This window comes from Schistocerca serialis, chromosome 3 (assembly GCF_023864345.2).
Source record: "Schistocerca serialis cubense isolate TAMUIC-IGC-003099 chromosome 3, iqSchSeri2.2, whole genome shotgun sequence".
Classification (NCBI taxonomy): domain Eukaryota; kingdom Metazoa; phylum Arthropoda; class Insecta; order Orthoptera; family Acrididae; genus Schistocerca; species Schistocerca serialis.
This window is the reverse complement of record NC_064640.1, coordinates 260,831,623-260,858,562: the sequence shown is the minus strand read 5'-3', so window position 1 is coordinate 260,858,562 and position 26,940 is coordinate 260,831,623. Positions and strand designations below refer to the sequence as shown.

The 26,940-nt window shown below is 48.7% G+C and overlaps 1 protein-coding gene across 1 annotated transcript in view; it reads left to right on the top strand.

The window, feature by feature from the left end:
• The window catches only part of LOC126470779 (gamma-tubulin complex component 3-like), a 223,444-nt gene that overhangs the window by 160,624 nt on the left and 35,880 nt on the right, over positions 1-26,940 (top strand). The gene's annotated exons all lie outside the window — the stretch shown is intronic.

The window sequence follows — 26,940 nt, the reverse complement described above, 5'->3', positions numbered from 1 at the left end:
CAGACTCTGAATTATATTGATCTGACATGAAGCCATAAGTGACATGAAATGCTCCATTATCAGTCTGACTTTATAAATAGTACTTAACATTAAATCTGTACTAATATATAAAGACAGGTCATTGTTTAACTTTGTTACCAAAAATCTCGGAGATCTTGACTGATTTACTTCAGATTTTTACATGATGCTCTAATAAACATTTGTGGCAACTCTGTCATATTACGTACTAACAAACATAGATCTACAGATGCAATGGGTATGAAAAGGAATTGTTTATTTTCTAAGGCAGGCAGGCAGGCTTCATCAGCAGCAGTTACAAGAACTTACTTGATTTCACTTCATATCTGAATGCTGTACACTTTAAAATACACCTTATCATTAATATTTCATGAATCCTGCCATGTGGACGAATTGTGATTTATTACTCTCGTAACATACACTTACAAATCATGTGATTATGGTACAGGAGACACACAAAAAATTTCAAACTAAAATCTAATATTAATTTTTAAAACTATATTTAATTTATGTAGCAGTATCTATATTTTCTTATTTTCCAGCATAGGTAAATATGTTTCTTGATAATGGACAATTTTTTTTTCCACAATATAACGCCAATTTGCGATTGGATTCTGCTCAAATTATCAGTTCATCTTCCATGAACTCTTCTAATGAGTAGTAACATTTGTGCATAAGAATTTCATGTAACTTCTTTTTCAGTATCCCTAGTTCCATGTTTAGAATGTTTTTGCCTTTAAGTTTGTTGTAGACTTTCATCCTCATATATTGTGCGGACTGAGCATATAATTTCAATCTATGGGCAGGAAGCATAAAATTATCTTTATTCCTTGTACTGTATGGATGATCAAATTGGTTTATAGTGAACAATTCCAGTTTGTTGTGTATTTGTATTTGTATTTATTTATTTATTTATCCTGTGGATCACATATTGTACAAAGTACACATGATATAGGACAAGTCATTTTTCTTAACAAATATGTAGTTTGGAGAAAAAAAAATAGGCAATGGACTGCCATTTATAAAATGTACACAAAATTGTTCATTGATGAATATAGTAACTTCACATACAGAGAATACAAACAATTTACATTTCGACGGTTCAATCCCGTCTCCAGCCATCCTGATTTAGATTTTCCATGATTTTCCCTCAATCGCTTCAGGCAAATGCCGGGATGGTTCCTTTGAAAGGGCACGGCCGATTTCCTTCCCCATCCTTCCCTCACCCGAGCTTGCGCTCTGTCTCTAATGACCTCGTTGTCGACGGGACGTTAAACACTAATCTCCTCCTCCTCCAATTTACATGGGGAACTAAGAAACATGTAGGCAATGTAGTGCTACTTTAAATTTACACAAATAATCACTGATATTACAGAATAGTGAAAATGTCAACTGGAAACACAACAGAAGGACAATGTCATTTAAAAACTACATTAAACATGAAATTAACATTGAGATTTCACGGACAATTAAGTTTTAATACTAATAGAATGTGTACTTGTACATTCAAAAAGCGAGTTAAAAAATTTTGGGAAGTGAAACTGAAACATAGTTGTATATAGTAGAAATTAGGTTATTATTTTGCCTACAGAATGTTTTACTCTAATCACAGTATTTTACAAAGGAACTTTATAATTTTTCATTTCCAGGAATTCTTGTACTGAATAGAAACAGTGCTTTGTCAGAAATGCCCTTAGTTTATTTTTAAATATTGGATCTGGAGCAGTTTTTTTTGTTCTGGAATTTTATTGTGTAATACGACACCCAGATGTGTTATATATTTTTGGTATGATGATGTCCTTGAGAACATTTGATGGATATTATATTGCCCTCTGGTATAATGAGCGTGTATATCATTGTTTTGGATTAATTTGCCTGTTTTTGAGAGGTATTCCCTCGTGAATAGGATTGTTTCTTGAATGAATAGGGATGGGATGCTTAGAACATTAAGTTTTATAAATTGACATTCACAGGATTCCAGCTTTTTGAGGCCACGGATTATCCTCAGAGCTCTTTTTTGTAGTTTAAATATATTTGTGCTGAGTGTTGAATTTCCCCAAAAGATGATTCCATAGCGGAGCAATGAGTGGAACTGTGCATGGTGTGCTTGCATTAGTGTGGATTTACTTGTAGTAGATTTTAGTATTCTTAGTCCATAGCACAATGATGAGAGTTTCTTTGATAAGTTGTTTATATGTGCGTCCCATTTTAAATTTTGTTGGACCCATAGACCCAAAAATTTTGTTGTATTTGCATTTTCAATTTTATCATTATTTAACTTTACTTGGATAGTTTTTTGATTGGATGTGGGAATTAGATGGAAGTTGATACATACAGTTTTCCCACTATTAACAATTAGGCAATTTTTGTTAAACCACTCAGAAAGTTTTTTCATAGAGTTATCAGATATTGTCTGAAGGGATTCAGGGCTAGATCCAGTCAACACTATGCTTGTATCATCAGCAAACAGGATAGTTTCTTGTGAGCTCATTCGTTCAACAAGATCATCTATGTAAATGAGGAAAAGTAGTGGCCCTAGAACAGAACCCTGGGGAACATCATATCTTATTGTTCTTTCCTCCAAGAGGAAAACTGTGCTATTTATTTTATTCTGTACATTAATATCGTATTGAAGTGATACCTTCTGTCTGCGGTTTTGTAGGTAAGAGCATAGCCATTTGTGAGCCACACCTCTTACTCCTCTTCTTTCCAATTTAGCAAGCAGTATTTTATGATCTAGTACGTCAAAGGCTTTAGAGAGATCTAAGAAGATACCTGCAGCTATATTATGTTGGTCAATTGATTTCAGTATGTGGTCGAACAGTTCAAAAATTGCTGTCTGGGTGGATAAAGATTTACTAAAACCATGTTGTTGAATGCTGATTGGTGTGTGGTTTTTATGAAATTTATAAGCCTGTCATAAAACAGTTTTTCCAGGATTTTTGAAAAGATGCTTAATATGGATAATGGTCTGTAATTGGATACTAAATCAGGGGAACCTTTCTTTAGTAATGGTGAGACTTTAGCTATTTTGAGAGCATCTGGAAAAATGCCAGTTTTTAATTATTGGTTGTAGATGGTTGATAATGGCTTTACTATATGGGGAGCACACACCTTTAATATGAGGTCAGGTACTTCATCATAGCCACTAGAGATTTTATTGGGTAACAATTTTATTATGTTCCTAATTTCATCAGGGTTTGTTTCATAAACAAACATTGTAGCATTAGTGCTGTTTGACGTATTGGTGGAATTGAAGAACGATACCTTGCAGTTTGCCTGAATGAGATCTTCTGCTAGTGAGGTGAAATATTCATCGAACTTGTTTACAACTGTGTATGGATCTGTGACCTTAGAGTCATTAAGTGTTGGAGTAATGTTTTCCTTTTTAGGTGTTGAACTACAAGTTTCTTTTTTAATAACTTTCCACATAGTTTTCATTTTGTTTGAAGAGTTTCTTATGAAATTGTCATTCCATAAAAGTTTTGCCTGCCTAACCACTCCAAGATAAGTTTTTTTTGTAGGCTTTACAATAGTCAGAAAATTCTTCAGTGACTGTGTATTTTTTGGAGCTATATTGGCAAAATCTGTTTCTCTCACTAGAAATTTTGATTCCTTTTGTTACTCACGACTTTCTATTTTGATTGCTTGAAGTATCATTAGCTCATATATGTATAGGGAGGGGACAGCCAAAATGTTTAGTTTCTGTAATAATGGGTGACATGATTCTCTTTGCTGTGCAGTGCACATATTTCTGATAATTTACTTCTGGAGGTTCAGTACACGAGATATATTATTTGAGCTCTTTATAATGTGGGAAGAGGACAAAAATGTACCTTTTTATTTAAATTATACACAATAAAACAACTTAGCTTTTGAAAGGCTAAATTATTACAGTGCTAATATTAATTATATTTAATACACCATTGTCAAGAATTCCTATGAAATACTCTCGACAGGAGGAAGAGGAGCAGCCCAACACAAAGGACTTCAGTTCAGTCTTGAACACCATCATGTTAACCACAATACAGCTAATATGCTGTAGCAGGTTGCAGAATGCATATCTGCCCATGTGTCTGACTCCTTTCACTGTTAATATTAACCACATCTAGTGTTGTTATATTTTTGTTTTCAATTATTTTCAAGAAAATAGAAATACTGGTAATGATAATAGCAATTAATTACTCTGTGTAGATTGTGAAATGCTTCTTGAAGTATCAAGTTTTTTTGAAAACTGTCTCTGCAGGATGTTCTAGAATTAACAACAGGTATGAATATCATCACATGTTCCAGTATTCCAGTAATCTGCAAGTATTACTACCCTCTCCCCACCTCCCCTCCCTCCAGCCCTCCTAAAATAGTGTATCTCATAAGTGAATGTAAATATTCATAATAAAATAGGATCTTTATTTTTAAATCAGCTGTAGCAGTAATTACACACATTGTAGGTGTGGCTGAACTGGGATGCTTCATTAAATGTAGAGTCTGGGTTTTCCAGTTGAGGTTATGAGCTGTCTGTAGTTACAAAAACATAAAATTATCTTTGTCTTAGAATTCTTCAACCTAGAAATAGTACGCTGAAAAAATGAAATATAAGAGAAGTACTGAGTTGTATGTAGTGAGACTAGTCAAAATTTTATGATAAACGATTTGCCATGAACAACTGGCTAATATTTCCAAATATGCTCTTATAAGAAAAAAGCACACCTCAGAGGTATTATTTCACTGGAATGGAAATTAGTAGAGGTGGTGTGCATGTACAGATAAACAAACGATCATAACCTCGTAAAAACTGTCTGATTTATTCAAGAGAAAGAACTTCACAAATTCAGCACATGAGTAACACGCTGGTTCACCTCTGGCCCTTATGCATGTGATTACTCAGCTTGTCATTGACTGATAAAGTTGTTGGATGCACTCTTGAGTGATATTGTGCCAATATCTCTCCAATTCGCATTTTAGATCATCAAAATACCTAGCTGGCTGGGGGACCCTGCCCATAATGCTCCAGATGTCCTCAGTAGGGAAGAGATCAGTGATCTTGCTGGCCAAGGTAAGGTTTGGCAAGCATGAAGACAAGCAGTAGAAACTCTTGTCATGTGTAGGTGGGCATTATTTTTCTGGAATTTAAGCCCAGGATGGCTTGTCATGGAGGGCAACAAAATGGGGTGTAGTATATCATTGACCTACCACTGTGCTGTAGCAATGTCTCAGGTGACTACCAAAGGGGTCCTAATGTGAAAAGATGTTGCACCTCAGACCATTACTCCTGGTTGTTGGGTCATATGGCAGGTGACAGTCATGTTAGTATCCCATCACTGTCTGGGGCATCTCCAGGCACGTCTTACACGTCTTCACTGGCAATTGGGTGGAATCTCATTAACTGGAGTAGAATTGTCTTCAGTGATGAGTCCAACTTCACATTAAGCTCTGATGACTAGTGAAGACATGTCTGGAGACAACCTGGACTGTGGTGGGATACCAACCTGACTATCATGCGCCATACAGCCTGACAACCAGGAGTGATGGTCTGGGATGCCATTTCTTTTCATAGCAGGACACCTTTGGTTCTAATCCATGGCACCCTTACAGCACAGTGGTATTCTGGTGATATTCTATGCCCTTCATGGCAAGCCACCCTGGGCTTACATTTCAGCAAGATAATTCCCATCCGCATAGTATGAAAGTTTCTACTGCTGGTCTCAATGCTTGCCAAATCTTACCTTGGCCAGCAATATCATCAGATCTCTTCTCAATTGAGAACATTTGGACCATTATGGATAGGGCCCATGATTTTGATGATCTGATGTGCCAGTTGGACAGATGTTAATGCTATATTCCTCAAGAGGACCTCCAACAATTCTATTACTCAATGACAAGCTGAGTAACTATTTGCATAATGGTCAGAGTTGAATCAATGTGTTAGTGTTTTGCTCAGTTTGCAAAGCTATAGCTTGAATAAATCACCCAATTTTTCTGAAATTAAGTTCATTTGTTTGTCTGTGCATGTACATTACATCTACATATTTCTGCCCATTCACATAATTACTTTGAGGTGCACTGTTTTTGCTTTTTTTGAAAGCCCCTTATTGGAGCAAAATGTTTCTGTGTACCAAGTGATTAAGAAAGAAAGATTAAACAGACTTCAGTTGAGACAAACTATAAAGGATAGAACCAAATTGCAGATGTCACTGGATATAGGAAAGTTCAAAGTTTTGACACAGCTGCACTGTTGTTTGTTGTTAGCAATATGGTGACTATACCACAGGAGAAATCATATTGTGTGTTGGAATTTGCATGAAGACAAGATGCTGTTTACGTGCAGTGTACATTCCTCCATTGATTCTGCATGAAGCCACCTCCACACGAGCAGATTCATGGCTGGAATACAAAATTCTTGGAAGTTGGTGGCATATGCAAAGAAAATAGTGCTGGTTGGCCACCTAAATCTGATGCAAATTTTGAGCATATCAAAGATGCATTTACATGGAATCCTCAGAAGCTCAAAAGATGGGCAGGCAAGGAACTTCAGCTTCCTCAAACAGTGGTGTGGCATGTTCTAAAACAATACCTGTATATTAAGCCTTACAAACTGCAGTTGCTGCAGCAATTGTGTCCCGGTGATCATAACAGAAGATACAAATTTTACATTTCATTTCTCCAGGATATAGGAAAGGACACTTTTTCTGAATGGCATATCTTTCTGGATGAATTGCCCTTTCATCTATCAGGTTAAGTAAACCCCCATAATGTGAGAATTTGGGGACTGCTTCTCTCTTGCTGCTGAGGAGACTGCTGGGAAACTGATCAAAAAAACTTGATAGCAACTTCAGCATCTGTAAGAAGTGCTGTGTGTGAAGTCTGCAATAATTTTTATGGTTGCATTCTGGTGAAAGATCTATCATAAAATTCTAGGAAATCCTAGTCATCTGTAAAGTTGATCAGAGGATCCAAACCCTCCATCTTTTTCCATCTTTTGTGAATCTGCCTGGTGTTGAAGCTGAAGCTGGTATATAGAAAGCAGAAATATTAAAAACACGGTTTAAAATGCACCTATGCATGCAGATATTATTGAACCAATGCTCGATCTCTGCACATACTCATAAATTAAGCACATTTAGTATTGGAAAAAGAATTAAGACTTCACAAGGCAAACAAAGGCTCCAGTCACGATGTATTTCCAGTTAGATTTCACATGGAATACACTGCATAATTAGCTCCTTTCCTAAATAATATTTATTGGTTATCTCCTTTGCAACAAATAGACCTACCTGACTGGCAAACAGCACAGATCACCTATTTATAAAAAATAATTGGATACACAGAATTAGTTTTTGATGCAGCTGTATGGTAGTCTATCTGAACAAGCCTGTTCATCTCTGAATAACGAACGCAACTTACCCATTTGAACCTGCTTACTATATTCATGCCTTTATCCACATCAGCAGTTTTTACATCACACACTTCCCTCAATTAACAAACTACCGAGTGAGGTGGCACAGTGGTTAGCTCACTGGATTCACATTCAGGGGGACGACAGTTCAGTCCTGCATCTGACCATCCTGATTTAGGTTTTCTGTGATTTCCCTGAATCATTCCAGGCTAATGCCAGGGTGGTTCCTTTGAAAGGGCATGGCAGACTTCCTTCCCCATCCTTCCCTAATCCAATGAGACCGATGACCTCACTGTTTGGTCTCCTCCCCCAACAACAACCCAACCCAACCCAACCCAATTAACAAACTGATTGTTCTCTTATGCCACCAGATATGTCATATCAACCAATTCCATCCCCCCCCCCCCCCCCAAGTTGTATCATAAACTTCTCCTCTCCTCAATTCAATTCAGTACCTCCTCATTTGTCTTTCGATGTACCCATCTGATCTTGAGTATTCTCCTATAGAACCACATTTTAAAATCTTCTTTTCTCTTGATGGTCCTGAGCTTTGTATTACATGTTAATCTATCCTTCTTTGTTAGAAATGCTTTTCTTGGTATCAAGTCTTCACTACTTTGGCCATCAACAATATTTGGCTGCCAAAATAGCTAAACTCATCCACTACTTTCAGTGTTGCCTTTCCTAATCCAATTCACTCAGAATCGCCCAATTTAATTTGACTACATTCCACTGCCTTTGTTTCACTTTCATTGATATTCATCTTGTAATATCTTTCGAAGACATTATCCATTTTGTTCATCTGCTCTTTTGGTCCATTGTCATCTGTGGCAAACTATAATGTAATAGTAGTATTTATCAAGGAGTACTTATCAAGTAGAAATGACAACAAACTGAGATGTACTGCTGGGATCCTAATAGTGTGTTACAGCCCATATCAAAGTTTTTGAGGTGCTTAGTTAATTTAATTGGAAATCCTTGGTAGAAAGTACATTATTCTGACAAGATTGTGTTAGGTAAATTTAGAGTGCTTATGTTTAAGGAATATTACACACCCATTCTACTCCCCCCATCAAATATGAAAAAACAGCCATTTCCCCTATGCCCAATACACACAAATTACTAATATCTGTATGAAGTATTCCTTTCCTTTACTTTCCTTTCCTTTACTTTCCTTTCCTTTACTTTACTATACTTTACTATACTTTACTATACTTTACTATACTTTACTATACTTTACAATACTTTACTATACTTTACTTTACTTTACTTTACTTTACTTTACTTTACTTTACTTTACTTTACTTTACTTTACTTTACTTTACTTACTTTACTTTCCTTTTTCTTTTCTATTTTCGATTCCCTCTCCTGCCTTTCCACCACCCCCGTTCTCCCCCTGCCAAACCCTGTCCAACCCAGCCCCATACTACCCCACCCACTCCCATAGCCCAGTCCTAACCCCACCCCCCACCTGTAGCCCAGTCCTAACCCCACCCCCCACCTGTAGCCCAGTCCTAACCCCACCCCCCACCCGTAGCCCAGTCCTAACCCCACCCCCCACCCGTAGCCCAGTCCTAACCCCACCCCCCAACCGTAGCCCAGTCCTAACCCCACCCCCCACCCGTAGCCCAGTCCTAACCCCCCCCCCCACCCGTAGCCCAGTCCTAACCCCACCCCCCCCACCCGTAGCCCAGTCCTAACCCCACCCCCCCCACCCGTAGCCCAGTCCTAACCCCACACCCCCCACCCGTAGCCCAGTCCTAACCCCACCCCCCCACCCGTAGCCCAGTCGTAACCCCACCCCCCACCCGTAGCCCAGTCGTAACCCCACCCCCCACAAGTAGCCCAGTCGTAACCCCACCCCCCACAAGTAGCCCAGTCGTAACCCCACCCCCCACCCGTAACCCCACCCGTAACCCCACCCTGCACCCGTAACCCCACCCCCCACCCGTAACCCCACCCCCCACCCGTAACCCAGTCGTCACCCGATCCCCCCACCTGTGGCCCAGTCGTAACCCCATCCCCCCACCCGTGGCCCAGTCGTAACCCCATCCCCCCACCCGTGGCCCAGTCGTAACCCCATCCCCCCACCCGTGGCCCAGTCGTAACCCCACCCCCCCAACCGTGGCCCAGTCGTAACCCCACTCCCCAGCCCCCACTCATATGAGCATCGGTGATGTTGGTGTTCAAGGATTTTACATCCACAATGGGACAAGAACAGTGGAAAGGCAGTGAAGAGAGTGAGTGGTGTCTTGAGTGCCAGGACTTAGTTATGTGAGGAGGGAGATGGATCAGGTATTAGGTCATGGGTTGAACTTGAGGCCTTGAGAAGCTGCTGAAGGTCCTGTTGGTCTTCAGGGATGGGATCATGGTCGTAAGGTTTGTACACAGAGATGTCAGAAAGTAGGTGGAGACTCTCAACAACATAGTCAATACTACTAATGACCGAACCTCTGTCTGTGGGAAGGACAAGGTACAGATAGGTCTTCAGGATGTTGATAACTGTGTGTTCCATAGGAGTGATGTTGGACTCATGGGGGAGGGATTTAGGAATGGAAGATGAGGCTAAGTTAAAAATCAGTTCATATCAAATGCACATACAATGAACACTACCTCTGTAATCTGTTCCATGTCAAAAAGTCTCTTCCTTATAGCCTCACCCATGGATCACACATCTGCAGCTATGCTATGCATCTGTTAGGCTGCAGTTACTGTGCAGCATTCTATGTGAGCATACCAGGTAACTGTCCACCAAAAAGTCAACTGTCCACTTGTCAACATGCTGTGCACCACATCAATGAATTTAACAGCTGCTTCACTATGCAAACCTTTTGAGTACTCCCTCTTGGCACTAGTTTCTCTGAACTATGCAGGTGGGAACTGTCTCTCCAGTATGTAATGGCCTCTCGCAACTCCCTGGTCTAAATCTCAGCAAACATGTTTCCCACTGCCTCACCTCCCAGCACCCAAGTTCCTTCTCCCCTGTCCACACCAATACTTCCTATCCAAAACTGCCTTCTCCCACCACTTTTCCTCCCCCACCCCCAACTCTAGGAATTCATTCCCCCTCTCCGCCTTCCTCTCCCTCCGCCTTCCTCTCCCTCCGCCTTCCTCTCCCTCCGCCTTCCTCTCCCTCCGCCTTCCTCTCCCTACGCCTTCCTCTCCCTACGCCTTCCTCCCCCTCCGCCTTCCTCCCCCTCCGCCTTCCTCCCCCTCCGCCTTCCTCCCCCTCCGCCTTCCTCCCGCTCCGCCTTCCTCCCGCTCCGCCTTCCTCCCCCTCCGCCTTCCTCCCCCTCCGCCTTCCTCCCCCTCCGCCTTCCTCCCCCTCCGCCTTCCTCCCCCTCCGCCTTCCTCCCCCTCCGCCTTCCTCCCCCTCCGCCTTCCTCCCCCTCCGCCTTCCTCCCCCTCCGCCTTCCTCCCCCTCCGCCTTCCTCCCCCTCCGCCTTCCTCCCCCTCCGCCTTCCTCCCCCTCCGCCTTCCTCCCCCTCCGCCTTCCTCCCCCTCCGCCTTCCTCCCCCTCCGCCTTCCTCCCCCTCCGCCTTCCTCCCCCTCCGCCTTCCTCCCCCTCCGCCTTCCTCCCCCTCCGCCTTCCTCCCCCTCCGCCTTCCTCCCCCTCCGCCTTCCTCCCCCTCCGCCTTCCTCCCCCTCCGCCTTCCTCTCCCTCCGCCTTCCTCTCCCTCCGCCTTCCTCCCCCTCCGCCTTCCTCCCCCTCCGCCTTCCTCCCCCTCCGCCTTCCTCCCCCTCCGCCTTCCTCCCCCTCCGCCTTCCTCCCCCTCCGCCTTCCTCCCCCTCCGCCTTCCTCCCCCTCCGCCTTCCTCCCCCTCCGCTTTCCCCCCCTCCGCTTTCCCCCCCTCCGCTTTCCCCCCCTCCGCTTTCCCCCCCTCCGCCTTCCCCCCCTCCGCCTTCCCCCCCTCCGCCTTCCCCCCCTCCGCCTTCCCCCCCTCCGCCTTCCCCCCCTCCGCCTTCCCCCCCTCCGCCTTCCCCCCCTCCGCCTTCCCCCCCTCCGCCTTCCCCCCCTCCGCCTTCCCCCCCTCCGCCTTCCCCCCCTCCGCCTTCCCCCCCTCCGCCTTCCCCCCCTCCGCCTTCCCCCCCTCCGCCTTCCCCCCCTCCGCCTTCCCCCCCTCCGCCTTCCCCCCCTCCGCCTTCCCCCCCTCCGCCTTCCCCCCCTCCGCCTTCCCCCCCTCCGCCTTCCCCCCCTCCGCCTTCCCCCCCTCCGCCTTCCCCCCTCCGCCTTCCCCCCCTCCGCCTTCCCCCCCTCCGCCTGCCCCCCTCCGCCTTCCCCCCCTCCGCCTTCCCCCCCTCCGCCTTCCCCCCCTCCGCCTTCCCCCCCTCCGCCTTCCCCCCCGCCGCCTCCCCCCCCCTCCGCCTTCCCCCCCCTCCGCCTTCCCCCCCTCCGCCTTCCCCCCCCCTCCGCCTTCCCCCCCCTCCGCCTTCCCCCCCTCCGCCTTCCCCCCCCCCTCCGCCTTCCCCCCCTCCGCCTTCCCCCCCTCCGCGTTCCCCCCACCCCCCGCCGCCTTCCCCCCCCCCCCCCCGCGTTCCCACCACCCCCCTCCGCCTCCCTCCCCACTCCGCCTTCCCCCCCTCTCCGCCTTCCCCCCCCCCTCCGCCTTCCCCCCCCTCCGCCTTCCCACCCTCCGCCTTCCCCCCCCCCCCTCCGCCTTCCCCCCCTCCGCCTTCCCCACTCCCCGCCTTCCCCCCCCCTCCGCCTTCCCCCCCCTCCGCCTTCGCCCCCCTCCGCCTTCCCCCCCCCTCCGCCTTCCCCCCCTCCGCCTTCCCCCCCCTCCGCCTTCCCCCCCTCCGCCATCCCCCCCTCCGCCTTCCTCCCCCTCCGCCTCCCTCCCCCTCCGCCTCCCTCCCCCTCCGCCTTCCCCCCTTCCGCCTTCCCCCCTTCCGCCTTCCCCCCCTTCCGCCTTCCCCCCCCCTTCCGCCTTCCCCCCCCTTCCGCCTTCCCCCCCCTTCCGCCTCCCCCCCCTTCCGCCTCCCCCCCCTCCGCCTTCCCCCCCCCCTTCCGCCTCCCCCCCCCCCCCTTCCGCCTTCCCCCCCCCCCCTTCCGCCTTCCCCCCCCCCCTTCCGCCTTCCCCCCCCCCCTTCCGCCTCCCCCCCCCCTTCCGCCTCCCCCCCCCCTTCCGCCTCCCCCCCCCTTCCGCCTTCCCCCCCCCTTCCGCCTTCCCCCCCCCTTCCGCCTTCCCCCCCCTTCGGCCTCCCCCCCCCTCCCGCCTTCCCCCCCCCTCCCGCCTTCCCCCCCCCTCCCGCCTTCCCCCCCCCCTCCCGCCTTCCCCCCCTCCCGCCTTCCCCCCTCCCGCCTTCCCCCCCTCCCGCCTTCCCCCCCTCCCGCCTTCCCCCCCTCCCGCCTTCCCCCCTCCCGCCTTCCCCCCCTCCCGCCTTCCCCCCCTCCCGCCTTCCCCCCCTCCCGCCTTCCCCCCCTCCCGCCTTCCCCCCCTCCCGCCTTCCCCCCCCCTCCCGCCTCCCCCCCCCCTCCCGCCTTCCCCCCCTCCCGCCTTCCCCCCCCCACTCCGCCTTCCCCCCCCCACCTCCTCGCCTTCCCCCCCCCCCCACCTCCTCGCCTTCCCCCCCCCCCTCCTCGCCTTCCCCCCCCCCCCCCCCCCCCCACCTCCTCGCCTTCCCCCCCCCCCCTCCTCGCCTTCCCCCCCCCCCCACCTCCTCGCCTTCCCCCCCCCCCCCCCCCACCTCCTCGCCTTCCCCCCCCCACCTCCTCGCCTTCCCCCCCCCCCCCCCCCCCCCCCCCCACCTCCTCGCCTTCCCCCCCCCCACCTCCTCGCCTTCCCCCCCCCCCACCTCCTCGCCTTCCCCCCCCCCCCCCACCTCCTCGCCTTCCCCCCCCCCCCCACCTCCTCGCCTTCCCCCCCCGCCCCCCACCCCCTCGCCTTCCCCCCCCCCGCCCCCCACCCCCTCGCCTTCCCCCCCCGCCCCCCACCCCCTCGCCTTCTACCCCGCCCCCCCCCCACCCCACCCCACCCTCCGCCTTCTACCCCGCCCCCCCCACCCCACCCCACCCTCCGCCTTCTACCCCGCCCCCCCCACCCCACCCCACCCTCCGCCTTCTACCCCCGCCCCCCACCCCACCCCACCCTCCGCCTTCTACCCCCGCCCCCCACCCCACCCCACCCTCCGCCTTCTACCCCCGCCCCCCACCCCACCCCACCCTCCGCCTTACCCCCGCCCCCCTCCGCCATCCCCCCCCTCCGCCTTCCTCCCCCTCCGCCTCCCTCCCCCTCCGCCTCCCTCCCCCTCCGCCTTCCCCCCTTCCGCCTTCCCCCCTTCCGCCTTCCCCCCCTTCCGCCTTCCCCCCCCCCTTCCGCCTTCCCCCCCCTTCCGCCTTCCCCCCCCTTCCGCCTCCCCCCCCTTCCGCCTCCCCCCCCTCCGCCTTCCCCCCCCCTTCCGCCTCCCCCCCCCCTTCCGCCTTCCCCCCCCCCTTCCGCCTCCCCCCCCCCTTCCGCCTCCCCCCCCCCTTCCGCCTCCCCCCCCCCCTTCCGCCTCCCCCCCTTCCGCCTTCCCCCCCCCTTCCGCCTTCCCCCCCCTTCGGCCTCCCCCCCCCTCCCGCCTTCCCCCCCCCTCCCGCCTTCCCCCCCCCTCCCGCCTTCCCCCCCCCTCCCGCCTTCCCCCCCTCCCGCCTTCCCCCCTCCCGCCTTCCCCCCCTCCCGCCTTCCCCCCCTCCCGCCTTCCCCCCCTCCCGCCTTCCCCCCCTCCCGCCTTCCCCCCCTCCCGCCTTCCCCCCCTCCCGCCTTCCCCCCCTCCCGCCTTCCCCCCCTCCCGCCTTCCCCCCCCTCCCGCCTTCCCCCCCTCCCGCCTTCCACCCCTCCCGCCTTCCCCCCCTCCCGCCTTCCCCCCCTCCCGCCTTCCCCCCCTCCCGCCTTCCCCCCCTCCCGCCTTCCCCCCCTCCCGCCTTCCCCCCCTCCCGCCTTCCCCCCCTCCCGCCTTCCCCCCCTCCCGCCTTCCCCCCCTCCCGCCTTCCCCCCCCCTCCCGCCTCCCCCCCCCCTCCCGCCTTCCCCCCCTCCCGCCTTCCCCCCCCCACTCCGCCTTCCCCCCCCCACCTCCTCGCCTTCCCCCCCCCCCCCCCCCCCCACCTCCTCGCCTTCCCCCCCCCCCTCCTCGCCTTCCCCCCCCCCCCCCCCCCCACCTCCTCGCCTTCCCCCCCCCCTCCTCGCCTTCCCCCCCCCCCCCCCACCTCCTCGCCTTCCCCCCCCCCCCCCCCCCCCACCTCCTCGCCTTCCCCCCCCCCACCTCCTCGCCTTCCCCCCCCCCACCTCCTCGCCTTCCCCCCCCCCACCTCCTCGCCTTCCCCCCCCCCCACCTCCTCGCCTTCCCCCCCCCCCCACCTCCTCGCCTTCCCCCCCCGCCCCCCACCCCCTCGCCTTCCCCCCCCCGCCCCCCACCCCCTCGCCTTCCCCCCCCGCCCCCCACCCCCTCGCCTTCTACCCCGCCCCCCCCACCCCACCCCACCCTCCGCCTTCTACCCCGCCCCCCCACCCCACCCCACCCTCCGCCTTCTACCCCGCCCCCCCACCCCACCCCACCCTCCGCCTTCTACCCCGCCCCCCCCACCCCACCCCACCCTCCGCCTTCTACCCCGCCCCCCCCACCCCACCCCACCCTCCGCCTTCTACCCCCGCCCCCCACCCCACCCCACCCTCCGCCTTCTACCCCCGCCCCCCACCCCACCCCACCCTCCGCCTTCTACCCCCGCCCCCCACCCCACCCCACCCTCCGCCTTACCCCCGCCCCCCACCCCACCCCACCCTCCGCCTTACCCCCGCCCCCCACCCCACCCCACCCTCCGCCTTACCCCCGCCCCCCACCCCACCCCACCCTCCGCCTTACCCCCGCCCCCCACCCCACCCCACCCTCCGCCTTACCCCCGCCCCCCACCCCACCCCACCCTCCGCCTTACCCCCGCCCCCCACCCCACCCCACCCTCCGCCTTACCCCCGCCCCCCACCCCACCCCACCCTCCGCCTTACCCCCGCCCCCCACCCCACCCCACCCTCCGCCTTACCCCCGCCCCCCACCCCACCCCACCCTCCGCCTTACCCCCGCCCCCCACCCCACCCCACCCTCCGCCTTACCCCCGCCCCCCACCCCACCCCACCCTCCGCCTTACCCCCGCCCCCCACCCCACCCCACCCTCCGCCTTACCCGACTAAATATTCTGTCTTAAGTATATTGGCACTGGTCATACTGGTTAGCAGTGCATATGATGCAAAGGCATTGGCTGTGGTGACTCTCAATGATTGCCGGAACCCATTTTGGTCAGCGACCAAAACAGCGAACCCAAACAGCTGTGCCATGCCAGAAGCAATGTGGTGTCAGTGTCAGCAGATGTCCTGACCAGTAAAGAACCACTTCCAGTGACACATCAGAACATACTTTCTCATTTCATTCTGTAGATCTGGCCACATTGACAAAAAACCATGGGGAGCTGCATAATGTGGGCAGGCTGCAACAACTTGCACCATTTGCTCATCAACGCCTGATCAGAAAACATTTCCTGCTAGCTAATGTTTTTGTACATGACATGCTGCAGTTGCAGTGGTGCACATGTAATAAACTCACACCAAAGGCTGGATGGAAGTATGAGGTCTGCTCAAAAAATTCTGGAGCATTCATAATTTTGCACCAATGGTGTGTTGGAGTGAAATGCAGCTGGCATCTGTGCACACATCTGTGTTTAATGTGTAACTGCCAGAAGGTCCAATGTTGTATGTCTGTTAGTTATTGTTCAGTGCCGCATTAAGGAGAACATTGTGTCACACAGTTAATGAATTTCGAGATGGCAGAGCTAGAGGAGTAACATGTCTGCATTAAATTTTGCATGAAACTCAAGAAGTGTAAGCATTGTCCACAACTAGAAATGTCAATGAATGAACCACTTTACAGAGGCTCACCAAATGGTGCAGGAAGCTTACAGTGAAGAGTGCTTAACCCATATTCAGTGTTACAAGTGGTTCACATGGTTTAAAAATGGCTGGACGGAAGTTAAAGATGATCCTCATCCAGGACGCCCTTCAACAATACCAATGACGCTCTTGAGGGAATGTCAATGAAATTGTGTGTACCACTCAGTCTGTCAGAGAGATTACAGAAGAAAGTAACATTTCAGTTGGATCATGTCCATTTCAGTTGGATCATGTCCATTTCAGTTGGATCATGTCCATTTCAGTTGGATCATGTCCATTTCAGTTGGATCATGTCCATTTCAGTTGGATCATGTCATGAAATCCTGCTACAATATCTTGGAATGCATCATGTTGCCTCCAAGCTCATCCCACGCCTCATGAGGGCAATCTGTGAAGAGCTGTCGGATTTTACAAATGAGAACAAGATTTTCCTTGAGACAATCATAACTGGTGTTGAGACATCAGCCTATGGTTATGTTGTTGAGACAAACGTTAAATCTTCACTATGGGTCAGGAAAGGTTCTTCAAGTCCGAAGAAAGCTCATCAGGTAGGGTCAAATATTAAAGCTATGCTGATATTTTTCTTTGATTTTGAAGGATTAGTTCACCATGAATTCATGACACAGGGTCAATTGGTGGTAGTATCAGGACTCACTGCAATGCCTGTGAGAAAGTATGAGAAGGAAGTGGCCTTAAATGCGGTGAGACAAATCATGGCTCTGGCATTACAATAATGCACCCATACATTCATTGCTGTTGGTGCATCACTGTGCTACCTCATCCTCCATACTCTCCAGACTTGTCCCCTGTGGACTTGTTTCATTTCCATAGTTGAAAACCCCATTGGAAAGATGAAGATTTGTAACGATAGACAAGATAAAAGAAAATTCTCACACAACGCTTTGCCTGATCCAGCAAGACATATACCAAGACTGCTTCCAGAAGTGTTGAGCATTGGGAGTGGTGGATCAATTGTGGAGGAGAGTATTTCAAAGGAGACCACACACAATAAGTAAAAAGTAAGCATAGAAAAAAATTTGTGGACAAAGTTCCAGAACTTTTTCAGCAGACCTCTTACAACCCAGGGAACAGTGTCCTCTTTAGCTAACAGAACAACTCTGCCTCAAACAGAAAGACAGTTCTGTAATGCAAAATAATTTCTGAAAGGATCATAACAATGTCCCAGGGGTTTGTCCAGACAGCTATGTTGCACAAAAGAAAAAACTTTTTTTTACTAAAAACAGGATTCACCACCACTGTGGCTGCAATTTTAGTACTATTAAAAGGAAAACCATCAACAGCATCTGGAGCTTCCACATCTAAATGAAAACAAAGCTATTCTATTTATCAAACTCTGGATACAGACCAATCAGCAGATGCAATAATGCATCAGTTGTAGATCTGAAATGTATCTCATAATTGTATTGTGACAGGAAAAGGGCAAACTGCTCTAATTGATGTGGAGTTTCTTCCAGCAACAATGCTGAAGTATTAAAAAGAGATACCAGTGGTTTGTGGTCTGTGATAAAATGAAATTTAGACCCCTACAGAAAATCATGAAATGTTTTTAGAGCACACAGGATTGCTAAAGCTCCTTTCTCTATCTGAGAATAACACTGCTGCACTGAATTTAAATTTTTAGAGGCATATGCAATAGGACATTCTGATCCATCCACATACCTATGAGCAAGGAGGGTACCAAGGTCAAAGTGAGATGCATCCATGGCTAACACAATATGATCGCCTGGTTGAAAAGTGACCAAACAAGGAGCCAACTGTAACCTAGATTTCAACAACTCGAATGCCTGTTCACAATCTGGGGAGCAGTAGAGAAGAACATCTTTACATAATAATGCATGGAGTGATTGTGCCACAGTAGCAACATCTACTATGAATTTCTATTAGTGCGCAATTTTGTCTAAAAATGCATGTAGTTCCTTGCCAGATATGGGGTGTGACAATGTGGTGATGGCGTCAATATGCTGGTGTAATGCTTTAATGCCAGCCTGTGACACTTAAGAACCCAAACAAAGAATGGGTGGTTGAAGAACCTGTGTCTTGTCCAAATTGCACTTTAATCCTGATGATTCTAAAACAGAAAATAGAGCACAAACGTTCTGCAAATGTGCCTCTCTAGGGCACCAGACACACTGTCATCTAAATAGTTGATGCATCCTGGTCCTGATGCAATAGCTGTTGTGCTTGCCACACCAAAAGGTAAATGCTGGTATTGATGAAGCCCAAATGGTGTATTGATGACGTTGCAGTCAGAGTGCGAGAACCCATGTCCCCATAAGTCTGAGAATTCACGAGTGTTGCTGCTGCACCCATGTTCACCTGCATTCTCAGTGCTTTGTTAAACAAATGCATTTCAGTGTATGACTTGCTTGGAGACACCTTCAGTGCTGACAAACTGTTTACATTCATGTTCATTTCATCCTCATTCAGGTTTGAGAGTTGCACACAGAAGTAATATGTCCTCCTTTATGGCACATAGTACACATTGCCCAGTGCACGGGGCATGCAATCCATTCATGTTTAATGAAACAGTATGGGTATGAAGGCAGCAGATCACAAGGCTGTTGCTACTCTGATGCAGACTTGTTGTCACAAACGACGATTACCTGTATGACTCTGAGACATCTGTTGGCCTGTGGCAATAGCATCTTCATTCCCTTGGAAAGTGACTGAAGACTGGGAGGGGTGAGAGGAACTGATTTCTGATACTTTAGACCAGGCTTCTATCTTCTACCTGCATCTTGTGAAACTTCAAATGACTGAACTATGTTTAATAGTTCTCTAAGTGTAGGATTTCCACACTGAGAATTGGCTCTGACTTCCCTATCAGGAGCAATTTATATGATTGCATCTCAAACCATTTGATCTACATAGGATTCCTTATTTTTCACAGAACTATGATAATGACTGTGGTTCTGCTGCCCATGTCATGCATGGCTGTTTTGGCCACTTAATGATGAAACTCCACACAGTGATAGGTGGAAAGTAACTCACACATCTGATCAAAAGAAAGACTAGAAGGTTCTTGTAAGGTAATGATCTGACACAACTGATCGATGAGGTGAGATCCATGACAAAAAAGAACCTAGCACAATTTTACATCTGCTACCCCAAATGCATGGAAACGTCATCACAGCCTTTTTTTATTTATCCCAGTCTCCTGCTGCATTTTTGTATTCAGGGAATGGTGATGGATGTGTTGTTGGTGGGGGTGCACATTGTTAAAATACATGGAGAAGAAATAAAAACTTTGAGGTTTGCCAACAGCATTGTAATTCTGTCAGAGACAGCAAAGGACGTAGAAGAGCAGCTAAATGGAATGGACAGTGTCTTGAAAGGAGGATATAAGATGAACATCAAGAAAAGCATGACAAGGATAATGGAATGCAGTCAAAATAGATCAGGTGATGCTGAGGGAATTAGATTAGAAAATGAGATAATTGAAGTAGTAAATGAGTTTTGCTATTTGGGAAGCAAAATAACTGATGAAACTTCCTGGCAGATTAAAACTGTGTGCCAGGCCGAGACTCAAACTCGGGACCTTTGCCTTTCGCGGGCAAGTGCTCTACCAGCTGAGCTACCCAAGCATGACTCAGGCCCCATCCTCACAGATTTACTTCTGCCAGTACTCGTCTCCTACCTTCCAAACTTTACAGAAGCTCTCCTGTGAACCTTGCAGAACTAGCACTCCGGAAGAAAGGATATTCTGGAGACATGGCTTAGCTACAGCCTGGGGGACGTTTCCAGAATGAAATTTTCACTCTGCAGTGGCGGTCCGGCACACAGTTTTAATCTTCCAGGAATTTTCATATCAGTGCACACTCCACTGCAGAGTGAACATCTTGGGTGAAAAACTTGACTAGAAGAAGGGATCAGTTGGCAGGACACATTCTGAGCCATCAAGGGATCACAAATTTAGTATTGGAGGGAAGCCTGGAGGATAAAAATCATAGAGGGAAACAAAGAGATGCTTACAGCAAACAGATGCAGAATGATGTAGGTCGCAGTACTTCACTGAAGATGAAGAGGCTTGCACAGGATAGAGTAGCATGGAGAGCTGCATCAAACCAGTCTCTGAACTGAAGACCACAAAAATATCATCATCATCATCATCAACATCATCAGATTGCCATCTCAACTTTTCAAAAATATTAATAAACCTCATATACTAAACATTATTTCAGTTGAAATGCAGTGCAAGTAACATAAAAATTGAAAACAAAATATTTTTCCACTTGGGAGGACAAACTCATAACCCTCAGATTATCATTCTGCACTCTTTATTCTGCCTGAAAACTACAATAACATAAATGGCTAATGCATTTGCCAACCTATGCATAAAATGCTATTTTTTCTAAACATCTGGCCAGCTGGAGCTCCCACTTCTGTCACTTTTATTTCTGGCCAGCCACTGCACAGGCCGTAAATTTGGACTGAGCGAGAGGGTGCAGTGGTTAGCACACTAGACTCATTCTGGAGGACGCCAATTCAATCCTGCTTCCAGCAGTCCTAGTTTAGGTTTTCTGTGATTTCCCTAAAATGTTCCAGGCAAATTCCATGATAGTTCCTTTGAAATTGCATGGCCGATTTCCTTCCTCATCCTTCCCTAATCTCATGAGACCAATAACCTCGCAGTTTGGTCTCTTCCCCCAAACAACCCAACCCCATAAATATTGCTGAAATTGGTGATAGGTAGGCTTAGTCCCCTTGTTAGCTTAGCTGACAGCTGATAAACTCTTCCTTCCACTGATGCTGTAGACAAAAAAGGGACTGTCTTAGTAATTTGTTTTATTACTAACCAGCATAAGTAGCTACAGTGGTATTTTTGTTGATATTACAATACCGTAGTTGACGTGTGTAATCAAAGAATAGCAAAGCCATTGACAGACTACACAGACAAGTCTGAACAGAATCAATGTCCAACCCTTAAACAGTCCTGCAGTACTGGCCATAAGATGACTCTTGGTGGTAGGAACAAATCTGGACATCAGTTAAAATGATGAAAACTTTCAGTAATCGCTAACTACTGTGCTTCTGAGAAATACAGACCTCATCTATTCTCTTGGCGAATGATGTACTTTTCTACATGATCTACTGTATGCCCTGTGTCATAATATGCAGTTTGAATTATTAAACTGCTGGTGCCATCACAAAGTAGTGATTGTTAGGAAAAGATAATTTCCTCATGAACGATCATCTTATTTCAAAAAGACATGGAAAACGTTTCAGTTTCTTGGTTTAAAAAAAAAACTGTCCTTCAGCAAGTCCACAAGTAAATATTGTGAAAGGTATTGACAAACCAGATAACGCACAAAAAAGGCTCTTCGATAGTGGAAGGATTATGATTGTGTAAATCAGGGACAAAGAGAGTTCACAGCTTACACTTATTTTTGAAGCAGTGAGTAGATGTAGGTGAGAAATGGTACTGCAAACTGTGTGTTGGACTTCAAGCAATATTCAGTCAGGCAACGAGAAACATCACTTTAAAAACTGACTGTTGAGAAGTGTAAAAAAGAAATAAGAAAGTACAAAATATTTAATGGGGTGATACAACTCTCTCGTTTTTTTAAGTGGGATACCACAAATATTGGGGCCAAAGCCATCAGACCATGCTTCATAATTCCTGACTGATGATTCAAGAACAGATCATCACTCAGATACATAGAATTTAAAATCAGTCTGAGGAATTCAGCATGCCTCTCCACCAACTTACTTTATCAAGGATAAAGTAACCACCACAGTGTGACTACTATATAACAGATAAATGTTAATGTGAAGGTACTGACACTTGCAACCCAAAATAGCTTCCTATAATTGCATCTACAAGCAATTTATATTAAAATCTGATACTCATTTGCTATGAGGCTTAGTAACCTCCACAGAATTGAAGATTTCTGTGGGAAGATGGCAAAAGATGATGTGGCTTTTCATTCATGCTTGTCACTATGATTGTTTCTCCTGTAGACCATACAGCCAGGTTGTTATTAATACTTACCTTTTCCTTTTGTCTCAACTGTCAAGCAGTTGTTGTTACAGTTTATCTGTTTAACAAGGCTTGACCCTGCATTCTCATAAAAATATAAAAATAATTCCTCTAAAGTTAAGTTGTGCAGCTCCTCTAGTTCCTCCTTCAAGAAGATTCAGTGAACAAAGTGTGCTGGAAGATCCTACAGTCATTTGCTTAAAAACTAGTGATGAGAATCTCATACTGTCAGAGTGTGTCAATATTTTAAACAGGAGTGTGAAGGAAAATGTTTGAATGTGCACTTCACCTCTTCTATGAGGTTGTTCTTGTCTACTTTATCTTTTGTTAAGCTACTCCCTCCACCCCTGCAGGTTCTGCTAATTAATAAATGGCCATTTATTTATAAAGGATTTTCAGAGTTTAACAGCAAATTCACAACATGAGGTGAGAGTAGATTTTGTGCATTTGTCATATATTATTATATAGAATCCTGACACTCTTACAGTCAGTCATTATATTGTAGTCAGAACATGCAACTACTTTGTCAGAACATGCAGCTACTTTGTCAGAGACCAAATGGGCACTTGCATTGGGCACATGTAAAACATTTTCTATTCCAGCACTGTACTATTCATTGTTCCATCTCACTTAAATATACTCATAACTGTTCCTTGACTAAATACACGCATCTTAGCACACCAACTATAGCCACACGGGATTAGCCGAGCGGTCTGGGGTGCTGCAGTCATGGACTGTGCTGCTGGTCCCGGCGGAGGTTCGAGTCCTCCCTCGGGCATGGGTGTGTGTGTTCGCCCTTAGGATCATTTAGGTTAAGTAGTGTGTAAGCTTAGGGACTGATGACCTTAGCAGTTAAGTCCCATAAGATTTCACACATATCTGAACACCAACTATATTTGATCAGAAATGTACAGAGTATGAAGTAGATCCCAGCAGTGCCAGCTGCAGGAAAGCATATGCCTGACAAAATAAAACACAGCCATTGCAATGTTGTGAGACAAGCTGGCTTGGCAAGGTGTAAAAGCAGTTGAAACAGACATACCTAAATAGAAGAAGGTGGAAGCCTTTCCACACTGGCTACTACAAAAGTGTTTAGCATACGTGCCACAACACACACCAAACCCCAAGCAAGCACGACCTGAAAGCATATAAGTACGTAGCCATTTTGTACTAAAGTCACCTGCGTTAGTATTGCAGCCAAGGGGCTGGGACGCTTGGGGCACCAGCCATAACGCTGTTCATGTACCCATTCGACCCTGTGACCGGGCTGTCTGCCCTGAGACCACAGAAGCTGGAGCCACTGCCACATCAGGCCACCTCTGACCTTGGGAAGCAGTTTGTCGGCCATCAACTCACAGCAGTGGGTCGTGGTCATTATGTCACCTGCCCACCACCTGTTGGACAGTGCTGAGGGCACTAGTTGCCCCAACACACTCATGCATGTAGTCGGCCTCTGGGACTGGAGTCATTGCTGACAGAGGTAGTTGCGCCACGCACCACCTCTTGGCCAATGCTGCACTCCATCAGCAATTACGCAGGCATCATCAGCAGAGCGATCCCTGTGTTGTCAGGGGCTACAACCAACAGTGTACATGGCGGCCCCACCAACAGACTGGCTACCATGCTGGATATCAGGTGCAAAGAAGTCCATGGTCATCATCGGAGCAGAAAGTGACACTGCATAGTGCATGGCAGAAACTGCACCCAGGAATGTATCCTTGCCGAAGAGATGGAGAGCGAGTGGTACTACAATGTGACGATGAGAAAGTGGGCTAAAGATCTCAATGCACAATGGACACGATGCACCATGTAAGGTACCCTTCCACAATTGGCTCGCTCTTCTTGAAAATTTTGAAAAATGGAGGTCAAACCCTACAGGGGACCATCACATAAAGGCCGAAGGGTTTGAGACTCCTTTTAATTAGTCACTCAAACGTTAAGCCACTGGATGTCTCAGCTGTGCAGCTGTTGTGTGTAAAGAACCACAATGGGGAGCTGTAATAAAGATATTTAGTGTTTCTGGCTGTTCGTATAGTGCCACATTAATCACCGTATACCCCTCTGGCTCCACACCACTTCACTGGTGTCAGTGTACTGGGTCTGCCTTTTCAATGCAATGCCTAAACCTATGGCCTATGTTCCCCTGTGGGCCCAGGGGTCAGAATAGGCCTGAGGTATTCTTGCCTGTTGTAACAGGTGATTAAAAGGAGTCTCAAACCCTTCGGCCTTTATGTGATGGTCCCCTGTAGGGTTTGACCTCCATTTTTCAAAATTTTCAAGAAGAGCGAGCCAGTTGTGGAAGGGTACCTTACATGGTGCATCGTGTCCATTGTGCATTGAGATCTTTAGCCCACTTTCTCATCGTCACATTGTAGTACCACGCGCTCTCCATCTCTTCGGCGAGGATACATTCCTGGGTGCAGTTTCTGCCATGCACTATGCAGTGTCATTTTCTGCTCAGACGATGACCATGGACTTCTTTGCACCTGATATCCAGCATGGTAGCCAGTCTGTTGGTGGGGCCGCCATGTACACTGTTGGTTGTAGCCCCCTGACAACACAGGGATCGCTCTGCTGATGATGCCTGCGCCATTAACTCCCCATGTATGCCAAGGAGTAGATGTCTATCTCCATGGGGCATTGGGACTCCCGGCAATGACCGTCCTGCAAGGTGGCCCTTGAAGTGGTTGGGTGGCACCCATGGGGAGGGCCTTTGGTCAGAGTGGGTGGCATCAGGGCGGAGGACACACAATGAAGCGTGGTACATCCTCTGTTGCTGGTGGCCAGCTGCCAGCAGTCTCTAAGCATTCCAGGGCTCAATTTAATGCAAATGCGTATGACCCCAAATCATTTCCCTCCCTGGTCACACCATGTAAGGAATGAAAAGCTAAGGATGGCAGCGATGGTCATTCGCCTCAGTACCTACTATGTACGTGAGCTGATGGGAAATCCTTTGTGTCCATGAAGCCTCAGTTCTTTGTAGAGTATTTAGAGGACAAGTTTGGGGAGGTGGAGGGCTTGTCCAAAATATGGTCTGGGTCAGTCTTAATAAAAACCGCATCCTCTGCCCAGTCACGGGCGTTACTCGCTTGTGACAAGCTGTTGTATGTTACTGTTACTATCATGCCGCATAAGAGTTTAAATATGCTCCAGGGTATTATCCTCCACAGGGATCTTCTTTTACAATCCGATGACGAGCTGCACGTGAACTTAGTGATGAGGTGTCCATTTCTTCTGGCGCATCCACCGGGATCTGAGTGATAATCAGGTTACTACCGATGCCTTCATCTTCGCCTTTAAGGGTGACACATTACCCAAGAAGGTGAAGATGATGGTCTACCGCTGCGATGTCAAGTCATATATCCCTCCCCTGATGCGGTACTTTAAGTGTTGGAAGTTCAGCCTTATGTCTTCCCACTGTGCTTCCAGCCTCATATGTTGAGATTGTGGTCATCCATCCCATCCCAATACTCCATGTGCCTCGCCTCCCATCTGTGATCTGTGTCGAATGCAGATAGCACCATTCCCCTTGCTCACCAGACTATTGGATTCTCAGAAGGAAAGAAAAATAATCAAATACAAGACCCTGGACTGACTGACCTACACTGAGGCTAAAAGGAAACTTGAAAGGCTCCATCTCATGCTCATGACAACATCTTACACTGTTGCTATCACTACTGTTACAACCCCATCTGTTGCACCAATTCCAGTCAGCTCTCAGAGCTGTAAGACTACACCTGCCCCCTTGATGGTGGGGGGCACTTCCCTCCCTGTTGGTCCCAACTTATCAGCCTCCACCTCCCCAATGTGAACCTCAGCCCTCCATAGCTATCAGGATTATTATAAGAATCGGGCAGCTTATGCAAGGATGTCTGGCAGAGTCTGCATCTACGTCCATAACACTCTTTAGAGCGAGTGTGTACCTCTTCAAACACCTGTAGAGGCTGTCAATGTTCAGGTGTGGACGCCTCAGACTGTTCGTGTCTGCAGTATGCAGTGTCTACCTTCTACCGGATGGTGATATCCCACAGCATGTATTGACTGTGCTGATAGCCACCCCCTTTTCTGTTACTGGGCGACTTTAACGCCCATAACCCTTTGTGGGGTGAATTGGTGGCAAAAGGCTGAGGTCCTGTCATTGAGCAAGTGGTGGTACAGCTCAACCATTCCCTCTTAAATAATGGTGCCCCCACACATTTCAGTATGGCACATGGCACGTACTCAGCCATCGACCTTTCAGTCTGCAGCCCCAGCCTTCTACCATCTGTCCAATGGAGTGTTCATGATGACTTGTGCAGTAGTGACCACTTTCCAATCTTTCTGTCACTGCCGCAGCATCACTCTTCTTTGTGCCTCCCCACATGGGCTTTTAATAAGGCCTCCATTGCTACTACTGAGCCTCTTTTCCATGACGCCTTTGATGTGATGGTTCAAACGATCACTGCCAGCATCATTTTTGCAGCGGAATCAACAATTTCCCGTTCTTCCAGGTCCCCTCGGTGCAAGACAGTGTCTTGGTGGTCACCGAGAATCGCTGAGGTGATTAGAGATTGCAGGCAGGCCCTCCATCATCATAAGTGGCACCCATCACTGGAACACCTAATTACTTTTA